Genomic DNA, 23,080 nt, shown 5'->3' with positions numbered 1-23,080 from the left:
TACCTGGAAAGATCATCAAGTAATGCATGCACAAGGTTTAAAAAATCATACTGTATAAGGATATGTCAAATGAAAAACTGAATTCTCCCTTTCCTGATCCTCACTGTCCCCAACCCCTGCAAACAGTTTCTATTATGCTTCGTTGTAACAGTTAAAAAATATATAATCAATTAAAAATATATAATCAAATTATGCTCCTATTTATCTTTGTTGAATTGGGTTACTATACATTAGCCTCTAGGGACAAAACATGAGGAATTTGGAACTGCAATGGTTTCTCAGCTCTGATTAACTCATTAACTCCTATATATATTTTTTATTATAGTATTATTTATGGCAAGTTTCTTAAACCACACTTTGCCTCTTTTTCCTTTGTCTATAGATTGATTTCAATAATCAAAAACCAAATGAAATATTTATAAAATCATATGAAAACATATCTCTCTAGAGAAGAAAATATAGCCCTCTATCTGGAACACTCAAGTATCTGCCACATACCTGTGTCTAAAGGATTGTCTTTCATTTTCTTTTTCACTTCTACAAATCTTCTTGGGTCTTATTAGGTAACTGTATCTCATGTTTTCTTCTTTCTTAGCTTATTTTTAGATTGCGCTGGGTTACTTCAGAAGTAATTTTTTCTTGTGGGTGTGTAGTTACTAAATTTACTGAAGTCTTAATGTGCATGTAAGTACCTTTCTTTAGCCTTCATACTTGAAATTGGCTGGATATAGAAAACCAGCTTCAAAATAGTTTCCCTTAGAACTTTGGGAGACACTGTGGCATGGCCTTTTGGAGCTCCCATTGCCAATGCCAATCCACAGGGGGGCAGATTACTTTGACAACTGCCCAAATCAGGAGAACTTCTCTCTGGAGCGAAGGTCTTTAGGGTAGCACTGTCTTTTTTCTCGAGCTGCTGCAGGAGTCCAGATTTCTCTCAAATATGGTGTTCCTTCTCTTTGCCCTCATATGTTCACCAGTAGTCCTCCCAGACAGATGTCCTAGGCTTTTGGGAGACAAAAATTGCCACGCTAATCATTCTATTTCCAGAGGGGGAGAAAGCAAGACCCACCCATCCCAGCTGTCGCAAACATAGATCTTTCACATTGCAGACTAAGTTGTACATTCTGAGCAAATGCCAATCTTTACCTCTGGGGTTGGGGGCTTCTGTTACCTCTACTATAATTCCCCCTTTTTTCTTTCCTATTTTTTTTTAAGATTTATTTATTTATGCATACAAGAGCTGCGTTGCAGGTCAGAGGTGTGGGGGGTGGCGGAGGCGGGTGGGAGGGGGGTGAGAGGATTCACCAGACAGAGTGGGGAGCAGAACAGAAGGATTCACTGAAATACACTGCTGAGGGGAGCAGTGGGCGAGACAGGGGAGGTCTGCTGCTGCACCATGTGCGTAGCTCCCTGGCCAGAGATTGAACTAATGCTGCAGTGGCTGCTGATAGCTTCAAAGTGCTGAGACTTAACCCCTTGCACCACCAGGGAGGACCTGCAAGTTATGTTGATAACTGGAAAGTATAAGACATTATGTATACACGCACCATACAAACACATGCACTCACATACATACAGAGAAATGTTGGAATGACAGTGGGGCTATCACTTAACATTGGTACCTGATAGTAGGGAAATACCTATTTTTATTTACAGTGTGTTTTTATAATGAGCACATTTTACTTTTATAATGACAACAAAAATAAGGTGTGTGTGTGTGTGTGTGTTTTGAAGAAAGAAATGACATCTTTGTCATATACAAATCAGACAGAGAGCAAGGGTATAAACCTCTCACAGGAATGGAGGTGTTCCATGGGTCTGTAACTCTCTTCCTCCCCTACAAGGCAAAACATTTACATGCAAACTAATTTTACATGAGCCCGTCAGCAAAATCAAAGGAATACAAAATATTTACTGAGCACTTATATGTCCAATGCTCGGTAATTCAACCTGAGAGGTTGCTCCAAAAAAAGAGACCTCAGGAGGGGACAGTAGCAACGGGCAGACTCTCAGATCCATCTGACCAGGGCCAATCTGCTTTATAGTAGAGGGTCCCCGGGAGACTGGATACGTTCTGGGCCTCTTTCCAGGTGTTCTAATCTCTGAAACTATAAATGTCATGTTACCCATTTAATCAGATTCCAAAAGGACTTCTTGGCAGAAAAATATGGGAACTACTGTGGCAGATCAACTACAAAGACAAACTAGTTTATTGGTTCAGGCTTCAGAAGAAACACTAGATGAAACTAAAATTTGCTGTAAGAAAAATGTGATAAATCTAGTATTACTTAAAAGCTTCTAAAGCAATAGTGAATAATGATAATAATAAGTTACATACCTCTTCCACGTGCACAACTTCTGCCCCGTGACTTCAAAGAAAGCTCTTCAAATCCAGAAGGAGATCCACAGCCCTGCCGAGGAGATATTTATGAGGCTGTTATGGCGCCTAGGATGTTCCTATTATATTCACCCTCCAAGCCTCCAGATATCCAGGACCCCAGCAAAACAAAAGACTGGTGGAATTTTAAAAGGGAGTGTGCTTTTTCCTATAACACAAATGATCAGGTTTGCATTGTTATTCAATTTTGAACTCTTGGCATTAATTCTACTTATAGTATGCTTCACCCATTTTAATATGGAGAGACAGAACTGGAAAAGTCCTGCAAGCAGCCTTAAATGGAACAGAAAGCTGATAGCCAGAGGATTAATTTAATAAATGTCACCAGACAAAGAATAACATGTAGAATTTGCACAATGGAGCTTAAGAAGAATAAGTGAAACATGATCATCTGGTTTGGCACAGACAGGACCATCACTCTAGCACGTCACCTCTGGGGGCTGCTGCAGCTACTCTTTGGCAAAAGGTCAAGGGGAGGGCTGTACTGTTTGGAGGAGCAAAGTTTCAGGGGTTGGTGGTGAAGGAGAAAGTGGTGACCATTTTGGGGGGTGGGTCATTGCTGAGTACAAGACAATGGACCCTTCACCTTTGCAGACCCTCAGACTGCAATAGCGCAGGAAAAAATTCTCTAATAATCATAACTTTGACCACTGGAGGGTATAAAAGTCATTGGAAGAGCTGAATAAATCAAGATCAGACTATTTTAAGAATTTCCTAGAGAAATTCTAAGTTTACAAAGAGATAAGGGTTTGAGAGATTGTTGGTGCTGTTATCATATACCTTTATATTCTTTAGGAGTCAGTGACTTCAGACATTTAAAGAAAGAAAGGATATGGTTCTTTGCTGTTGTTCTTTTAGATGATTACCTAGACCTTGGAGTCTCAAAATTTCAGGGCCACATAAGACAATGTAGATCCTGATTCAGTAACTCTGGGGTGGGGTCAGACCATTTTTTCACAAGTGCTCAGGTGCTACCTCTACTGTTGGTCTGAGGACCACTTGTAGTGAGGGTTTAAAACACTGCTAATGACATATTACTTCAGATATGCAGAGACACGTGCTTAGAAAAAAAATGCCTTACCAATTTAGTTCTACTGAGTAATGGTATCGAGTCATTGGTGTAGAAGGATTTGATGACTTTTGGTCCTCGGTGTCCAGTTATCCTCCCTCCTGAACTCTGCAACTGTCCCAAAGCCAGGTGCAGTGCCAGAAGCACCCAAATTTCCTTAATCACCCAGCTGAAGTCTACCACCCATGGATTCAAGAAAATCTTGTCACACAGAAATAACTTCGGAAACTTTCTTTCCTAAGTTCTTTCCCCACCCTTATAAGCTCGAGCAATTAGGGGAAATATTTCCACTTCAAAGAGCCGTGTAACCTATTTTGTGTATCAGAGGAGAGAAAAATGCTGGTGAGTAATGTCGGTTTTAAGATATGTCTGTAAGATGTGTCCATATATGCACACACTTGTTGAAGACTTCACTTTTTTCCTTCACTATATAATTTATCCTTTTGTTAACTTAGTATTTAATTTTATAGCAGTTCCAGATGTTAAGTCATTTCAGACTTATATATGCCAAAATGTATGGGAAATTTCTGATAAACTCATCTTGCTACTATCATACCTATTACAAAATTACTGATATTTCTTTGGTATCATCCAAACAGGCCATATTCAAGTTTCCATGATTATTTCAAACATATCTGTGACCGGTGGTTTTTTAATCCAAAGTCTACACATTATATGGAGGTCTAGCTCTTAAGTATCTTTCACCATGCTCTTTCTTCTTTGCACATTGACTTGTGGAAGAAATTAGATCAATTGTCCAGTAGTCTATATTGCAGTAGGTTTCTAATTTATTGGATTTAGATAAGGGCATCTACCCATTTATCATGAGAGAAAGCCCTTGAAGCACATAGAACCTGTACTAGCCTAGACTTACTAGTGGAAAAAGGTGGCACAAAGATTTTGAATGATGTGCTTATGAAGATCTGAAATTGAGATGAATCCTCATCTCATAATTTCTTACATAGTTATTGTTCTACTAAACTTTCTTGGCTTTGTGTTTCTCTGTCTAGGGTAAACATGGTGGAATTCTGTAAATATATTTGGCTTCAAAAAGTGGGTTTATCAAGTTTGGAGACAACCTAAGTGCCCAACGACAGATAAGTGGATAAAGATGTGAAACACACACACACACACACACACAATGGAATATTAGTCAGTTATAAAAAAGGGTGGAATCTTGCAACAACACAGATGGAACTAAAGGAGATGATGCTAAGTAAAATAAGTCAGAAGAAGAAAGACAAATACTGGATAACTTTATTCCTATGTGGAATATAAAGAAACAAAACAGACAAAACTAAACTAAAACAAACCCTACAAATTTGACTAGAGCTGAGGCTACTAGAGGGGAAGTGTAGGAGGAGGGGAAGGAGTAAAGTGGGGCGGAAGATACTCAATGGACTATGGTAGAGGATTGTGGGTGCTCTGGTGATGGGTGTGGTGTGATAACATACATTTGTAAAGATATGAAGCTATACCCCTAAAACATATACAGTGTTGTAAAAAAAAAAGTTACCTCAACAAAAAATGATGCAATTAAAACAATAATAGTGAAAAGTGGACTTATCTATTTCACTGTGCAAGTAATTTGTTAACAAACAACTATAAGTTCCATGAGGACAGAGTCTAGTCTAATTTGCCACAATATTCCTAGGGGACAGCAGAGCCTTAGTTCCCTGCTAAAAGAATGTTTGTTGAATGAATGGATAAGTGAATGAATGAGCATATACTATGTTTCACCAGAGAGTGATAAAGCCTTCAGTTTAAATATCCTCTCACCCTCTACAAAGCTTCTGTGCATAGCCTGTCATTTGATCATGCAACAGCCATGTAAAATAAATGCAGTATCCATTTCATTTAACTGATAAAGAAATGACATGGAAAGCATTCCTCAAGCACGTGGAGAGCATAAATAAAAATGAGACCAGGTTCCAGGGGGTTTTCATTTCATCGTTTGTCTAACTCTTTATACAACTTCACTCACTCTGATAAGGGATCTGTGTATGGTATTTTACAATTTGTAAAACCTCTTAGTTCACTTGGTCTTTCAGCAACCAGCCATGGTAGGGGTGATTATCTTAACTTTATAGATGACAAAACAAAGCCCAAACTCATGACTACTAAGAGGAAAAGCCTAACTCCACCCCAGATTTTCTGACTTGAAATCAGTTTGGTTGTTCTCTCACTTGTTCCACTGTCAAACACAAGTCCTTCAACTCCTTCCTTTCCCCCTTCGGTGACTGTTCACTGTGCTCTGTGCTCCAGGAGCCATGTGTGTTTCATCCATCTTTTCATATATCATATCTTCTTCCTGTTTCCAGCACACTGCCTAGGGTTGTCCTATACCCCTGGTGCAGAAGCAGGGCTTTCTCCCTCGTGTACCTACTTCTATCCTCTTAACTAGATGAGGACCCACAGATGCTGCTGACTGGCTGGACATCTAACTAGTCAGTGTTTTGGATGCCTTATTTCTAATAGGACTCCAGAAATGAATAAACTAGAGATTTTTGCTATTTGGCATAAATTATTATGGATCTCAGATGAGTAGCTGCTTGAGTGGATGGTATAAAATAATCTATATTTCCAAAACCAAACAGAAAAAAAAAGCAGTATTAGCAATTGGTTGGAGAAGCAGCTGTTGTTTATATGTTAACAGAATGGTGGGATTCTGGTTGTTTGGAGAATACTTTCATTATTTTGAATATATACTCTCCCACAAAGACACCCCCTTTTACTTTTTCTTACAATATAACAAACTGTTCTCCAGCCATTTAAAAATAACCTTTTTCTGGGTTCATTTTTAAGAAATTGTTTTTAAAGGGGTTAGATACATGTATTTTCTCAATTTAATCTTGAACTCAGGTCTTGGTAATGTGAGAATATAGGAATTGGGGTGTCCACCTTTGAAAAATTACTTTGGAAGTTTTGCATTGGAGAGAGGGTTGGGGGGTGGGAGCAGTTTTATTACACACGTTCTTTTATGGGTTGTGGCCAGATATTTTCAATGTGCTATTATCCTAGCTTTATGGAGTTCTTGGACCCCATGGATATAAACCTCTGGGAATAAATGGTTGAGTGAGAGCTATATGCTATTCTGCCTGGGAAGAAATACATTTGTGTTACATTTCAATTTTAATGAATTATTCACAAGGGAAGTAATAACTTAATAACTACTAGCTGCACATAAGTCAAATAAGAGATTTTTAAAAACCTATGGACTGTATACAAATGCTTCATTTGTGTTTTACCTACATGCAGATGATCAAATCAAATCATACTGATTCTTGCTTTCACAAATGGCCAACTCTACCACTGGAGGCTTGGTGAAAGAGACTAATTAGCCAATGAAGGAAAGATTCTGCCACTTAAGTACTTTCAGGGGTTAGGCTGAAATGGGACATGAAATTGGATTTCATGGTACTCACTTTTTGAGGAGAGAAAATCAATATGTCTATGATGAATTCCTCTTTTGAAAGTCTTCTTGTTTCTATTCTTTTTCAGACTTTAGCACTCTAATTAAATGCCTCTTAAAATGTTCTTTTAGTGCTGAGTCGGTTTCTGCCTTTGGCCTCATTTTCTCCCTCTCTTTATCTTATTTTCTTCTTTCTTTTATCAAACTCTGCGGGAAGCTGACACATCTCAGCTGGCAGGGATTGAAAACACAGTATCCCTTGTCACGCCTGAGCCCTGCACATTCCACCAGTGTGAGTTCCAGCTCTGACAGCCAGTTAATTTCTGTGCCAATTCTGAGCCGAGTACGGACAGTGCCCCTCATCCTGCAGGTAGGATAATCGCTCCAGCTGCAACATTACCAACTGTCCGAGGAACAGTATTCTTCACGTTTGCACTTTGCCTGGGACAGGCCTTCTGAGAACCCAGGAAGATGGAGCTGGAAGGAAGAGCTCCTCCTCTCTGGTGCCTGGATCTCTAAGAGGGGAGCAATCATCTTCTAAAAGATCCCAGGATTACGGCGGCTCTGATACCTGTGGGAGAATTGAGACTAGGTTATATTCAGCTTGGGTTTTGCTCTTCAGATTAAAATTGATCCAAGTTCAGTAAAGCAAGGAGCGACAGAGAAGGGGAAGGGAGGCAGAGAGGGGAGAGGAGGAAAAGGAAGAGGCGAACATATGTGCATGTTCAGAACCCTAATAGGATTGGGTGAGAGCCATTGAATACCTGGTCCACTGCAATTGTAAAGTCTGGTTTCACCATCAGGAGTGGGGTTTGGCATCTGGAAGTGATTTCTTTCTGTGATTACCTTTGGACTGCTATACTTGTTTGTTCCTTACTAACAAGCAAGCACAGACCCAGAGCAAGCCTTTCATGCTAACAAGCAAACAAGCCATCAGGCTGCAGATTTCAAAACCAGAGGCAGGAGGCGGATGTGAAGTGGGTCAAAATTCTGTGGCTTCTTGGGGGGAAAAATAGTTGAGAAAGAAAAAAGTGACTTTGTCCTCTTTAGCCCTGTCTCAAAGCATATGGAAAGTCAACAACTATTTCATAGATCATATTCCATCCACGTATTTCTAAACTTTTGGAATGTAACTAACACTCTTCAGGTGAGCAGTAAAAGACACTGGACTCTGCTTAACTCCAGGATGTAATGTTGGTGAGTATCTATGGACCTTCTTCCTTCTGAAACACATGGGGCTTCCAACCCCAGAGAAAAGGTGTCTGATCTTCTCTGTGTGGACTTAAAATGTGGGCAAAGATTAAAGAGGTGAAATAAAAAAGACCAACTTCACTCTCCCATTTTGCCATGCAAACTATATCATTTTGCCATGCAAACTTCTTCAATAACCTGTTCTTATTTTGAGTTGCCTTATTTTGATAAAAGCCAATTACCAGCATCAAATCTCCAAAGAGTATGATTATAATTTACACACATTGGTTCCATAAAATAAGCCCATGAGTTTTTAACATTGACCAGTTTTTATGAATCCTAAGGGGAGGCAAGGCAAGCTTTAAGAGCAGAAGGCTTGAAAGAAAATACATTAGAGAATAGTAATGGAATAATAACGATAATGATAGGCACCAAGATTTCTTTAGTACTTTTAATGTGCTGGGCACGATGCTAGATCTTTATAGATAGAATCACTTTTATTTAATCCCACCCCAAATTCAGTGGTATGAATTCTGTTATTATCCCCAGTTTACTGATAAGGAAAGGGAGCTTTAGGGATGTTTTTTATCCAAGGTCACACAGCTAGTAAAAGGCAGAACCAGAACTTGAATCTGGAGATCACAGGAGAATGTGGAGAAAATCTGCTGAATTTATGTTTCAAACTCATTCTCCTCAACGAACTCCAGTATGACTCAACTTTCCTCAGGATTTGTATATGGAGCATGCACATGTACAACTACGTCAGCGCTTGGTTTTTGCAGGGAGATGGTTGATAAGGAACAGTTACGTGTATTCCCCAGCTTGTTTAGGGAGATGAGCCGGGGTCATCTCCACAGTGATATGACCACAAGAGATCACATCCTCTGGAGCCCCTGTGGGCAGGGAGTAAGAAAACTGGACTTAAACTAACCAGGATTTCTGCCTCCTGGCATTCAGGCCCTGTAGATTTCCTTCCCCTTGACTGTGGGATGGTCCTAGTGACTTACTGCTAATCAATAGAGCAGAGAAAAATTGATCTGATATCAGTACTTACATTAAGTTATGAAAAGACCTGCGCTCCCACAGGTTTGCTCTGAAGGAAGCAGCTGCTGTGTTATGAGCTGTTCTGTGGCAAAGAAGTGACCTTTCCAGCCAGCCACGAGGGAGGACGTGAAGTCTGCCAACAGCCAGGAAAGTCAACTTGAACATGGACCCTTCCCAACTTGGCACTGAGATGACTGCAGTCTTATGAGAGATCTTAAATTGGGGGCACCCAGCTAGGCCATGCCCAGATTCCTGACAACCAGAAACTAAAATAACTGTGTGTTGCTTTAATCACTAAGTTTTGGCATAGTTTTTTAACACAGCATAGATAACTCATATCCTTCCTAAGGGTGAAGGAAGGAGATTAAAGTCAGCCCAACCACTGGGATAGATGACAGAACCCTCGTTCAAGGAGTGGGGCAAACTATGTTTCCTTCCAACTATTTCCTTTACTGGAACACCAGCCAAGCTGGAGCCAGGTTGTACTTCAAGAACAGTCCGCTCTGTCTTTGCTAACCCTCGGATATCCCAGCTTCCCCCCATTCTGCTTATTGTATCATGGTTGATTATGTTGATGGTCCAGGGGAAAGTGAAAGTGAATTTAAACTAAATTTGCACCTGTTGAGAAAAGAACCAGGATGAAAGGGGAGGCTTTCACTCAACCAACAGTGAGAAGCAAAATGGGCCCTTATTCTGTCCTCAGGTGGCTCACAGTATAATAGTGAATACAGACCTCGATAAATGAATGTGAGCCATCCAGAGAAGCCGGGCACAGTCAAACAACTCAGCCAAGCAGAGAATACTCAACAGAATTACAATCCTTATTCAGTGTCTTGAGGTAACTTCCACATGGGGAATACATTCTTTTTTTTTTTAAGATTTATTTTATTTATATAAGAGCTGGGGTATAGGCCAAAGGCACGGGAGGGTGAGAGGATTCACCAGAGACAGAGTGGGGAGCAGAACAGGCAGATGGACCAAAAGCACTGCTGAGGGGAGCAGCGAGCAAGTCAGGAGAGGTCTGCCTCGCCATGTGGGTGTCTCCCTGGCCGGCCAGGAATCCAACCTACACTGCAGAGGCTGCGGACAGCTTCACAGTGCTGCGCTCAACCCACTGCGCCACTAGGGAGGCCCAGGGAATCCACTCTTAATGCACACCAAAACATCTTTAAAATCACCTCTCTCTATTCCAAACACTCAAAATCAACCTTACTATTCAGCTACTGCTAATTTCCTCCCAACTCCCAGCTTAGGACTCTTTAAAACCTGGCTTTTTACACATCCCCCCTTCACCATCTTCTGTTCTTTCCTGATGGACATCGTCTCACCCAAGAGTCACATACTGGAGTCACACACCGGCTACAGCTTGCTTAGTTTGGCTTCCTCACAATCAAAGGAGTTTTGCGTAACAAATTCAGATTTGGGGTTTGACTTAAAACAAAAAAAGTTAGATCTGGCTACAAAGAGGCAACATTCTGGCCTGACAAGAGTTGACTGGACTGAGCTGAGGTCAGAGCTTCACCTACTTTTGCTTTAGAGGCCCCAACTCTGCTGCTTCAACATGGCCCCTTCACCCGCTGCACCCCTTCCCACCCCTCAAGCATTGCACTGTGTGATGCCTGTCTTCGCTTCACACGTAGCTCCCTGCTCTGCTCTCCAGACAACAGAGAAAGGAGCAGAAGTCAAGAGGACAACGCCAGGATTTTCTTTAGTGGGAGGAAAGAGGCAGAGAATTCATGAGATAAAAACATTTGTTCCTGGTACATGTCAAGTTTTGAACTTGGATCAGCGTCACGAAGGAAAAGTGTAGATTCTTGTTCTGTTCTTACAAACACAATGATTGTGATTGCAAAGACCGTGTCCTTAACCACCAGGAACACAGTCTTCGTGGAAGGTGTCCTGGTGGCTTGGGCTGAAGCCCAAGGGTGAAGGATACTTGGGGTCTGCCGTGCCCATGTCAACACTATTAAGGGGCCCTGAAAGCTGCTCTTTGGACACAGGGAGCTTGGAGAGCAAACCAAGAGCATTTGCTCTGCAAAGTATCACAGCTCAGCTCTGTTTTAAGAAGGAAACCAGGAATGAGCTGATGGGTTTGCTCTGGCAGCTAGATGCAGAGCTTGCTTAGGAAAGGAAGACCAAGGTTTATTATGATTGGGTAAAGCCCTTAATTGCCACTTTGGATGCAGCTTAGTTTTTAAATTCATATTCTGTAGCCAAGGGCCTCTCCTCATACAGAAGTACTGCAGCTAATTAGTGGCTGGGCATCTTGTAAGAAATGGCTATTTACTTTATTTTTAGTAAAAGCTTCTTGGAATTTTCCTTACTTCTGCCTCCTTTCAGTGCCCCTGGCTGCCAGAGGATGTTAACAGGAATGAGCAAGGTCAAACTCCACTCTGCCAGTTAGCCTTTTCCAGGGCCCTTTTTTTTTATCACTGGCAGAAAGAGCATGGGTTCTGGCTCCTTCCAGTCTGGCCCACCTGGTGACCCAGCTGCAGTGGCAAGAGCCAGGTCCCATGACGGACTCCTTGGTTCCACCTCAGAGATGGTGGAACCCTGAGCTTTTCCTCCCAAGGAACAGATGCTAATATGGACAAGGAGAGATGCTTTTGCCCTAGGAAGATGGGCCTGGAGTGAGGGTACACAGCACCTGACTGGATGTCTTCCCTTTGTTCCTCCAGATCTACATCCCACCCTCTTTTACCCTCCTCTGGAACCCAGAAGGCCACCTCATCAACAGGATCCCTGGTCTTCTGGTTTCCCCGTGGGATAGGCCAACATGGAACACGAGTTAGACAGTGAGGTAGAGGGGTATCATTCCCTGGCTCCCATCCCATGTGGCTGCAGCTCAGGAGACCCTCTTTCTACAGCTTGCCCCATTCAGATTCCAGAAACAATGTCTTCCCCTCCTCCTTTCAGACTTGAGGCAGCAATGGAGCCCCACAATTACTAGTCCTAGAGTGGTATTTATGGATCCTACCCACATCTCTGCAAATAGTTCACTTATTAAATGCTCAGAATAGCCTAATTTGAGCATAGCCTCTGTTTCCTAAAAGAATCTTGGATGATAACAGCTATCATTGCCTAGCCATATTTGAAGAACAAGGTTGCTTTTCCTCAGGATCAGGGAGGGAATCTATCAGGATTGGAGTCAAGACTTATATGTACAGAGAAGAGTCATACTCCCCCATGCCAGAGAGACGAAACAGACCCACTACTATTGATGAAATTGAGTGGACTCAGATTCTCTTCCTCTGGCAAGACGCAGCTCCTTTGGTCTCAGACAACAGTCACTTCAGGGCTGTACACCAAATTTGATTTGCCAGCAAATGTTCCTTCTATGACTGAGCTCCAAGGCCTATGCTGGTCCCCATGCGTGAAGAGGATTTAGACATCCCCTGGAAAGAGCCTTAAAGGTACGGTCCCCAAGATTTTCATTTCTGCTTTCCTGTCTTCATGAAGCAAGGGTAAAAACCGCCTTGTGTAATACATTTTCTTCCTACAGGAATCTCAGCTGGACTTCCACATGCTCCCTAGCAAATCTCCAAAGGAGAAGTCATATGCATGTGGCTTTCCTTCATGAATCCCCTCTCCACCATGAAGGAAAGGGCTGGAGGGTAGAAGGATAAGATCACAGACATGTAGAATATCTTTCCTCTTCCATGGCTTTCTGTCACTTGGATAGCCTCTGGCAAGTTATGAAACAATAGCAAAAATATGTCAATTCTCTAAAACTGGCTTGTGTGTCTAACCCATATACACATGTAGGTTTGTTCCAGGCCTGCAGGGTTTGGACTCGTTGGGGGATTTTAGATTCATGGGAGAAGTCTCTAGAGGGTAATAAGAGTAGATGTGACCACACAATAATCTGCATAAAGTACACCTGTACCCTGTACTTTGTTGAGAAAAATCACAGAATCAAATAGACTTATACACTGTGTTTATGGATTAGAATTCTCAATATTGTTAAGGTAAGTTTCTCTCCAAAGTGACCAACAAATTCAACAAATTCTCATAAAGAGAACACAGGAGGTTGTTCTTTTTTAGAAGTTAAGGTTAGAAAATGTGTATGGAAATGCAAAGGATTACATTAAACTGAAAAGTTTCTGCACAGTGAAAGAGACTATCATAAAAATTAAAAATCCAACTAAGTGGGAGAAAATAATTGTATATATGTATGACAATGGGGTTAATATGCAAGATCTACAAAGAACTCATATAACTCAACAACAACAAAACAAACAGCCCAATTAAATGATGGAAGAGCTAAATCGAGAGTTTTCTAGATGGCAAATGAAAAAGTGTTCACCATCGCTTATCATGTGGGAAATACAAGTCAAAATCATGATGAGATACCACCTGATATTCATGAGGATGCATATGACCAGAAACAACAAGTGTTGGAGAGGGTGTGGAGAAAAGGGGAGCCTCTTACACTGTTGCTGGGACTGTAGACTGGTCCAGCCCCTGTGGAAAATGGTATGGAGGTTTCTCAAAAGATTAAAAAAAATCCATCATACAATCCAGCAATTCTACTCCTAGATCTTCCCTGAGCATGCAAAAACACTAATTTGAAGGGATGTATGTACTCATGTTCACTGAAGCACTATTTACAATAGCCAAGCTATGGAAACAACCTAGGGCCCAATGACAGATGAGTGATTATAAAGATGTGGTCTATATACACAGTGGAATACCACTCAGCTCTAAGAAAAGATGAAAGCTTGCCATTTGTGACAACATGAATGCAACTAAAGGAGGTTATGTTGAGAAGGAGAAAGACACGTACAAGATGACTTCATTTACATGTGTGGAATACAGAGAAACTAAACAAAGAAACAGATAATAAAAACTGAAACAAACCCTAGAAATCTAAAAATGAAACTACCAGTAAAAATGAAACTACTAGTGGGGGGGTGGGGACTGGGAGTGGGAGGAGGGGAATAATTAGTGGAGGGGGCCTGATGGATTATGCTAGAGAATTATGGGTGTTTAGGTGTATGGTGTTATAACATACATCTGAAGAGTTGTGAACTGTACTCCCAAATCATATACAGTATTATATACCATTGTTACCTCAATAAAAACAATGCAATAAAAATTCTTCTTTAAAAGACACAATTAAGGCAAAGAAAAAGAAAGCCACAAAAAGGAGAAAGTATTCCCAAAACATATATTTGATGAAATATTTGTAACTCAAATATATAGAGACTTTAAAAATCATTATTAAAAAGACAAACCATCCTTTCACTTATAGCAGGAATATAGGGGAACCAAGTAAGACTTCAGTGTAAAAACATAATCACAGTACAGAAGACAACAAAGCAAAACAGACCATTATAAACCAGAGACATCCTGCAGGGGAGGAGGAGGGAGAGGGATCAGAGGGAGGGAGGGAGGAGCACAGGGGACTGAGGTGATGGTGCACGGGTGCCTTGGTGAAGGAAATTCTATAAGGACTACACCTGAGAGGGTTGGGGGAAGCAAATATTGTTTTAAAAATGAACAATGATGTAAAAAATTTAAAAAATTTAAAAATAAAAATAAATTAAAATAAATTAAAAATGTTAACAATATAAACTATCCCATAAAAAATGCACAGATGTAAAGATACACACTCCACCAAAAGAAGAAATATGAATGGCAATTACATACATGACAAAGTGCTCAACATCATTAGTGTTTACGGAAATGCAACTTTAATCACAAAACACACACACTCACTAGAATGACTAAAATTTAAAAGATAATAGCAAGTGTACAGCAGAATGTGGTGCATTCATCTATTCCTGTTACGAATGCAAAATGGTATATAGCACTTGGAAAACTATTTTGGTAGTTTCTTACATGGTCAAGCATCCAATTACCACACAATCTAACAATCCCACTTTTGGGTATTCCCCCACAAACATGTGCATGAAGATGTTCATAATATCTTTACTCACAAGCCAAAAGTTCACCAACTGGTGAGTAGGTAAATGAGTTTTGGAAACTCAACATAAGTGAATTCTATCCACAATGGAACACCACTCAGCAACAAGGAATGAACTATTGTTACATGCAACAACATAAAGTCCAAATGCATTATGCTAAGTACAAGAAGACAGAGAGAAAAGACTACCTACTATACAACTCCATTTATATGATCTAGAAAATGCACTACTACATAGTTGCCAGGGGTCAGGAAGTTGGGAGGAAGGCATTGACTACAAAGGAGCAGAAGAAAAACTTTTGGGGGTGATGCATCTTGGTCAAGATGATGGTTACATACCACAGAGTTGTCAAAACTTACTCAACTATATACTTACAAGCCTGAATTTTAATGTACATCAACTGTTTCTCAATAAACCTAACATTGAAAAATAATAAAAGACAACATGTTTCTTTCTCTGCCTGTTACTCAAGGAAAAAATTGAGCCTAAAAATTAGTCTTTCAAGTCCATGAAAACAGAACCCCCAGTTCCTTTCCTTTCTCCAGCATTGGGATTGAGTCAAACATTTCTTTTTCAGATCTTGTTAGCTTCCTTCTTCCACTCCCCTCTCTAACTCTGGTGTAGGTGCCAGTATTCACCTACTTTGAAGGGAGCAGGGAACTCAGCAAGGTTGAACAAAACCTGCTAAGTGGCTGAGATACACCATCTCATGTCCCATCCCTATTGTAAAATGAACCATTGGGTTTTTACTGGTAGGTGTCATTGTGTGAGTGCAAATCTATAGAATGATGACTCTTACAAAGAGTGAGGGAGCGTCATTCCACAGAGTGGGCAGTCTGGCACAGAGAAAAGAACTGGAGAATTCCAGTCTTGGTTCTGTCACTTATTACCTTTAAGCAAATACTTTAAAACCTCCAGAGCCTTAGTTTCCCTTTTCTGTAAAACAGGGAAATAGGCCTCCCTGGTGGCACAGGGGATTAAACACCACCCTATAAAGCTAATGCAGCCTCTATAGCACGAGTTCGAGCCCTGGTCAGGGTAATATCCACATGGCGCGGCAGACCTCTCCTGCCTTGCCCGCTGCTCCCCTCCACAGTGTCTTTGGTTTTTCTGCCTGTTCTGGTCCCCGCTCTGTCTCTGGTGAATCCTCTGACCCTCCACATCTCTGACCTGTACCTCCATTCTTGTATGCATAAATAAATCTTTTTAAAAAATAGGAAATAACATCTGCCTTGAGAGGTAGCCTTGAAGATTAAGTGAAACATGTATGCATGTCAAGAATCTAGCACACAGAAGATCTCAACCAACAGTATTACTGCTGTCATCATCATCATTAATGATCTAATTATTCTTATAGAGTGTGCTCTCAGAAGTCAAATGAAATGTGTCTAGGCAGATATACAAAGAACTCACACAGCTCAACAAAAGCAAAATAAACAATCCAGTCAAGAAATGGGCAGAAGAACTAAAAAGACATTTCTCCAAAGAGAAAATGCAAATGGCCACAGGCATATTTAAAAATGTTCAACATCCCGTATAATCAGGGAAATGCAAATCAAAACCACCCTGAGATACCACCTTACACGAGTAAGAATGGCACATATCAAAAAAACAAGCAACTACAAATGTTGGCCAGGATGTGGTGAAAAAGGAACTCTCCTACATTGCTGGTGGGAGTACAAACTGGTCTAACCACCATGGAAAGCTGTCTGGAGGCTCCTCAGTCTACTGAAAATGGAGCTACCATATGACCCGGCAATTCCACTACCAGGGATCTACCCAAAGCACACAAATACATTGATTCAAAAGAACACCTGTACCCCTATGTTTATTGCAGCACTATTTATAATAGGTGAAACCTGGAAACAACCCAAATGCCCAAAAACAGATGGCTGGATAAAGAAGCTGTGGTGTATATACACAATGGAATGTTATTCAGCAATGAAAAAGACAAACTCATGCCATTCGCAGCAATGTGGATGGAGCTAGAAGGAATTCTATTCAGTGAAATAAGTCAGAAGGAAAAAGAAAAATATCGGATGGTTTCACTTATAACAGGAATATAGGGAAACCAAATAATATATCAGTGTAAAAAAATAATAACAGGATAAAACACAACAAAGCAAAAAACAGACAATTATAAATCAGAGACATCCTGCAGGGGAGGAGGATGTGAGGGAGGAGGGAGGAGGTAGGAGCACAGGGGACTGTGGTGATGGTGCATGGGTGCCTTGGGGAAGGAAATCCTATGGGGACTCAATCTGAGAAGGTGGGAGGAAGCAAACATTGTTTAAAAATATAATAATAAAAATAATAAAAACAGAAATGTGTCTAGGCAAAGCAGTGGGACTGGAGTTGGGATGACTACTCCATTTTACTTATAAACCAAGCTTTTTTCTATGAAGGATATAAGGCAACTTATAAACATGTACAAAATTAAGGATAGAAATAATTAAAGGAATCTATGACAAGGAAATAGGCAGATAGTGAAGTTAATACCAAGAAATGCTTATCCTAAGATTTTGAGAGTTGCTATGGGTGAGTCAAATTAGGCTTTCACATTTTATGATAATTTCATGTAAGAAGGAAGATACACTGAACATCAAGAGTCACACTTTCCACTAACTACAAACAAGCTAAGTCATGAAAAAAATGCATAATCTAAGGTCTTGGTAGTTGCTAGGGATGAGTCACGAATTTGGCTTTGAAATTTGTGATAATTCAATATAAAGGAGATATGCTGAGTTTCAAGATTACTACTTTCCAAAAAGTGAACTAATGAGTTTATAGCTTTAGTAAGAGCTTGGATGGTTTGGAGGAGGTAACCTATGGTAACCTATTTATCATATTGTCAGATACAAATAGAAGTTTTCTTTTAATTAGACAAATTCAAGCTCCAAGTTAGTATGCTGTGTACTTAAAATCCTAACAGTGAAGTTATTCATAACCAGTCTCTTGTCTCATGCTCCCCACTTTATTGCCAATCCTCTTAAGTACGTGAAACAGGAAACTTTTTTTTTTACCAAATTATATTTATTGAGGTAAAGTAGGTTTACATAGTTGTAACTGTTCCAGGGGAAATAGGCTGAAACCTTTACAAATATATATTTTCACACCCTGCCCACCACCAGTGCCCTAATAGTCTTTCACTATGTTCCATTTTAAAAAGCTTAATAGTAAGAAAACTAAATTGCTAAAAGGTAAGTCCTGGGTTAACACTGATTCACTCGGCTTCTGTGCCTTTTCTTCTGGTCACATTTACTTATTTAAACAATTTTTGTATACCTTGTTGTTATGTTTCCATGGAGATTATATTATATAAGCAATTGTATAAGTTGGAATCATTCTTAATTTTCTGTTGGTAATTTTTCAAATGAAGATAAGTGGATAATTGTAAAATACACAAACTCTTAGGGTGTTGTAGTAACTGAAAAAGGAGTGGTGCAGTTGCTGTGCTTTCTCTGAATGGACAGGAGCAACAGAAGTGACAAAGTATTTCTGAGGATGCTTCTCTGGAGTAAGAAAAGTTGAAAAATATTGGCAATTACTTGGAACCTCCTTTTCTTGTTAGTGGATATCTTTTGTGGGTGTGTTTTGTTCGTCCATTATATAGAGAGAGCATATATAAATATTTGAAGTACTTTCAGTTGTTTTGCAATTGTATTAACCATCCAAGACCTTGCTATACAGTAAAAGCTGTGTTTGATGGATCAGTGTGTGCATGAAATAAAGCAAATCACTTTTCTTTTGTGTTATCTATGGATGCCACTATGAAAGCTGACATTAAGTCACCACATGGTTTTCTTTTTTTATAATAAATCTTTTTTTTAGATTTATTTTTTATTTATACAAGAACTGGGGTACAGGCCAGAGGTGCGAGAGGGTGAGAGGATTCGCCAGAGACAGAGTAGGGAACGGAACAGGCAGACCGACGAAATACACTGCTGAGGGAGCAGCGGGCAAGACAGGAGAGGTTTCCTTGCCATGTGGGTTGCTACGAAGTCGGTGGGGATCGAACCGACACTGCAGAGGCTGCAGGCAGCTTCACAGCATTGTGCTCAACTGCCTGCACTACCAGGGAGGCCCCAAATGATTTTCTATTAATAATTGTAAATAAATGTTTTGATATATAAAAATTTAATAGATTTTGTTGTTACAGATACACTGGAGAAGGAGATTTTAAGACTTTAGGTTTATAAAAGGCTTGCTGTAATAATGGTGCATTATTGGGCCTCCCCTGGTGGCACAAGGGTTGAGCGCTGGGTTGTGAGGCTGCCCTCAGCCTCTGCAGCGCCAGTTCGATCCCTGGCCACCGGCGAGGGTCCCACAAAATAAATAAATAAATAGATAGATAGATAGATAAATAAAAATTTCACTTAGCCCTTAAAAAAGAAAAAAAGGTGCATTATTTGCCTATGTTTATAGCAGCACTATTTACAATAGCTAAGCTATGGAAACAACCCAAATGCCCAAAAACAGATGACTGGATCAAGAAGATGTGGTACATATACACCATGGAATATTTCTCAGCAATCAAACAAGATAAACACATGCAGTTTGCAGCAACATGGATGGAGCTAGAAGGGATCATGCTCAGCGAAATAAGTCAGAAAGAAAAAGAAAAATACCGGATGGTCTCACTCATAGCAGGAATCTAGAAAACCTAAATAAGAGACCAGGAAAAAGACTAATCAATGCAAAGTAATAATCAAAATCAACAAGCAACTATAAACTAGAGACACACTACTGGGGGGGGGGATTAGGGAGGGGTGAGAAGAGGAAGAACTAGAGTCAAAATAAGGGGGGGTGCAATTGTATGGGGAATATAACCAAAATGAAAATGCATACATTGTACGAAGATGAAAAATGATGTAAGAATAATATAAAATAAAATATTTTAAAAATGGTGCATTATTTCATTTATTAAATTTATTAAAAATCACATTATTTATTAAACTTATATATTATTTATTAAATTAATTAAAAAGCTTATTAACAACAAAAAAGATAATGCTTTCCACTACCTACCAAACAAGCTAGGTTTTGAGTAGACCTTTTCCTTACACCCAAGAGACCTCATACAGAGGAAACAGAGTCATAAAGTGGATAGTTTCTCAACCACAGTCCCCATAAATTCAAAAGGGAGTCTCTTATAAAATCCTTTGGTGTAGGCCTAAATACAGATTCACACATCTACTAACATCTTGAGACTCCCACGGTCTGGTAAAAGGTAAAACTTTAAAATATCTAGAGGAATGTTTCCTTGGCCTTTCAAGTTAGCCCATATAAATACTTCTTCAAAACTTCTGATACATGTTAGAGAGTTTAAAACTGTCATTTCTGGAAAGACTGTGAAGGGTGAATATTTTAAATTGTTAATTAAAGGAAAAGACAAGGTAGGGCCAGGGTAGAGTTAAGATTCTTTGAAAATTACGGCGTCTAACCAAAACCTACTCTACATGGCAGTGGGATGAAAGATTAAACTATGAGTGGGTCGAAATAACCCCTAACAAACAGTCCTGAGGCCTGTTCTGACACACCGAGGAGCAGGCATTGAGATCCACAGTTCTATACTGTAGCATAAGGCCATAATGATTTTAGCTTGGAAAATTTTCAAAGCAGATGTTAGCAATCACCCACCCTGGGCACTGAAAAAAAATCTCAATACAATACACATAGCATTTCTAATTTTAAGCACTGTAGGTTCTGGTCAAACACTTCAAGATGAATTAGTTGCAAATCATATTCTCAGATAGTGAAATGATTTGACCAGAGGTTGGAAATTGTTGGATAGAAGCCACATGAAAGACAGAGCACATCTGTCAAGAATGACGAATTTGATTTAGAGTAGTTCTTTCTTTCTGGCAACATTTAGAGGAGGGTCACTTTTTTTTTTTTTTAAGAACACTTTGAGTATATGATAGAAAAGTCTTTGGAATGGTTGGGCTAGGTCATCCTAAGAGGCGCACCATTCAAGAGGGCTACCTGCAGTGGGAGGACACGCCATGAGAAGCCCACTTGGAAAGTGGGAACTGAAAGAAAGGTTGTCAGGTAACTTCAGCAGGAGGAGACATCCCTGGGACAAGAAGCCCCATGCAGGAGAAGCAGGGAGCATCTGGAATCTACTGCACCTACTGGTACCAGGGTCCTATCAAAACTCTACCAATTGCTCTTGTGCACTGCCCGGATGCCACTCCATGACCACAGAACTCATTGCCCAGCTCACATTGTATGTTTCCCTAGGATGGCTTTTGGCAGAAAATTACGTCCTCTGCCCCGAGCAGCCTGAACCCAACTTCTTTTATATACCCTGTGTCCGCACCCTGTGGTATACCTGAAGACCACTCCAGCTTCAGAAACTCCCATAGGAGAGGCTGAGACTTCCGTGGCAACTGCATTGCACTATCTTCTCCTACTGCACATGGACACAACATCTCACTCTAAATTTTAAAGGATCCCTCGAGGACGTCCAGAAAGTGGACTAAAGGTTAAGAATCTCTATATGACAGGACAGAAGGATGACAAGGCCCCTGATACAGTGAACTAATTCTATCAGCAAGTGGGAGTTACTGGCAACAAAGATACAGAAAGCTTGGGAGAAAATGACCATGGTCTTTTATATACATAATATAAATTAAAGACATTTAAATGAATATATACCCAAATTAATTATATAAACATTTAATATGTTTAATTGAAAGAAAATTCCCATAACACAAAATTAACTATGAAAGTGTACAAATGAGGGGCCTTTAGTGTATTCACAAGATTATGCAATCTATCTAGTTACAAGCACCTCTATCTAGTTACAAGAAATTTTCATTACCCTAAAAATAAACCCTCTACTCATTCAGCAGTCACTCGCTAGCAGCTCTTCTCCATCCCCCAACAACCACTAGTCTGCTTTCTGTCTTTATAGATGTATCTACTCTGGATATTTCCTATATATGGAATCATATAATATGTGACCTTTTGTGTCTGGATTATTTCACACAGCATAATGCTTTCCATGTTCACCTGCGTTGTGTATGTATCAGTGCTTTTAATCTTCGTGCTTCTGAATAACATCCAGTTGTAAGAGTGTTTGTTTGTCCATTCATCGGTTGATGGACATTGGACTATTTCCACCTTTTGGTTATTGTGAATAGTACTATGAACATTTGTGTGAAAGCATTTGTTTAAATAGCAGTTTTAAGTTTTTTGGGGTATATATTAGAAGTGGAATTGTTGGATGACTTGGTAATTCAATGTTTAACTTTTTGAGGAAACTGCTAAACTGTTTTCCATAGTCAGTGACCATTTTACATTCCTACCAGCAATCAATGAGGGCTCTTATTTCTCTCAATCCTCAGCAACTCGTGCTATTTCTGTTTATTTTCTATGGCCATCCTTGCGGATGTGAAGCAGTATCTCACAAGCTTTTGATTCAAATTTTCTTAATGACGAATGTTATTAAGCATCTTTTCTTGTGCTTATATATTGAGGGAAAAAGCTATTCAAGTCTTCTGTCCATTTTTAAAATGGGTTGTTTGTATTTTGTTGTTGAATTGTAAGACTTTCCTACATATTCTGAATACTAGACCCTGTCAGATATATGATTTGAAAATATTTTCTCCCATTCTGTGGGTTGTCTTTTAATTCTCAAGATAGTATCATTTGATGTATAAAACTTTGAAAAAGTCTAATTTATGTACTTTTTTGGGCTTCTCTTTGGTGTCACATCTAACAAACCACTGCTAAATCCAAGGTCATTTTCTTCTAAAAGTTTTATAGCTTAGGGTTTTGATCCATTTTGAGTTCATTTTTGTATATGGTATTAGGTAAGGATCCAGCATCATTATTTTTCATATGGGTATTCAGTTCTCTCAGTAACACTGTTGAAGATATTGGACCATGTCGCTAAGCAGATGTAATAGGACAATTTTTTTTATTTTTATATATATATTTTTTTTGTGGGATGCTCGCCGGTGGCCAGGGAACAAGCCGGCACTGCAGAGGCTGTGGGCAGCCTCGCAGCCCCGCGCTCAACTGCTACG

General features: G+C 39.9%; 2 long non-coding RNA genes across 2 annotated transcripts in view; both read right to left on the bottom strand.

Moving 5' to 3' along the window:
- Window positions 1–939: 939 nt before the first annotated feature.
- Window positions 940–7,432, bottom strand: LOC129144946 (uncharacterized). Its single transcript, XR_008549797.1, has 3 exons — window positions 6,893–7,432; window positions 2,339–2,411; window positions 940–1,003 (listed from the first exon to the last, which is right to left on the bottom strand). It is a non-coding gene; the product is annotated as an uncharacterized LOC129144946 (long non-coding RNA).
- Window positions 7,427–23,080, bottom strand: part of LOC129144945 (uncharacterized) — a 77,319-nt gene continuing 61,665 nt past the window's right edge. Inside the window, exon 5 of the long non-coding RNA XR_008549796.1 lies at window positions 7,427–7,450. This is a non-coding gene — a long non-coding RNA (uncharacterized LOC129144945). The remainder of the gene's footprint in view (window positions 7,451–23,080) is intronic.

The sequence above is a fragment of the Talpa occidentalis genome, unplaced genomic scaffold (assembly GCF_014898055.3).
Source record: "Talpa occidentalis isolate TD23 unplaced genomic scaffold, MPIMG_talOcc4v2.1 talOcc4.11, whole genome shotgun sequence".
In the NCBI taxonomy this organism is placed as follows: domain Eukaryota; kingdom Metazoa; phylum Chordata; class Mammalia; order Eulipotyphla; family Talpidae; genus Talpa; species Talpa occidentalis.
Note: the sequence above shows the minus strand (reverse complement) of the source record. Positions and strands in the feature narration are given on the sequence as shown.